This window comes from Mastomys coucha, unplaced genomic scaffold, assembly GCF_008632895.1.
Source record: "Mastomys coucha isolate ucsf_1 unplaced genomic scaffold, UCSF_Mcou_1 pScaffold23, whole genome shotgun sequence".
In the NCBI taxonomy this organism is placed as follows: Eukaryota; Metazoa; Chordata; class Mammalia; order Rodentia; family Muridae; genus Mastomys; species Mastomys coucha.
In genome coordinates this window covers 111,958,240-111,958,784 of record NW_022196906.1, presented here as the reverse complement: position 1 = coordinate 111,958,784, position 545 = coordinate 111,958,240, and positions in this window count along the sequence as shown.

Genomic DNA, 545 nt, shown 5'->3' with positions numbered 1-545 from the left:
TGCATCCCTTCACGCTGCTGCTAACAGTTCACACCCAGACCCAGGGATGGATGCATCCCTTCACGCTGTTGCTAACAGTTCAGACCCAGGGATGGATGCATCCCTTCACGTTGTTGCTAACAGTTCAGACCCAGACCCAGGGATGGATGCATCCCTTCACGTTGTTGCTAACAGTTCAGACCCAGACCCAGGGATGGATGCATTCCTTCACGTTGTTGCTAACAGTTCAGACCCAGGGATGGGATGCATCCCTTCAAGTTGTTGCTGGGGCTGGGTTCACAAGACACCCCCCCTCCCAAATAAAACAATACAGGCTGTCAACATTATAGTTACCCACCAGAACCCGAGGGTAAATCCTATTGCTGAAGATACCATAGATGGACCATGCCCACAAAACTTGGAGAGATCAAGCCGGTACTGACTGGAAACCTCTTTGATGGCCAGCATTCGCACTGCTACAGGTGCTAAGCTGGCTGCTGGAGGGGGAAAAAAAGTTCCCAGTTCTGGGCCTGTGAACTACGTTAGCGACTCAGCCTAGCAAGATA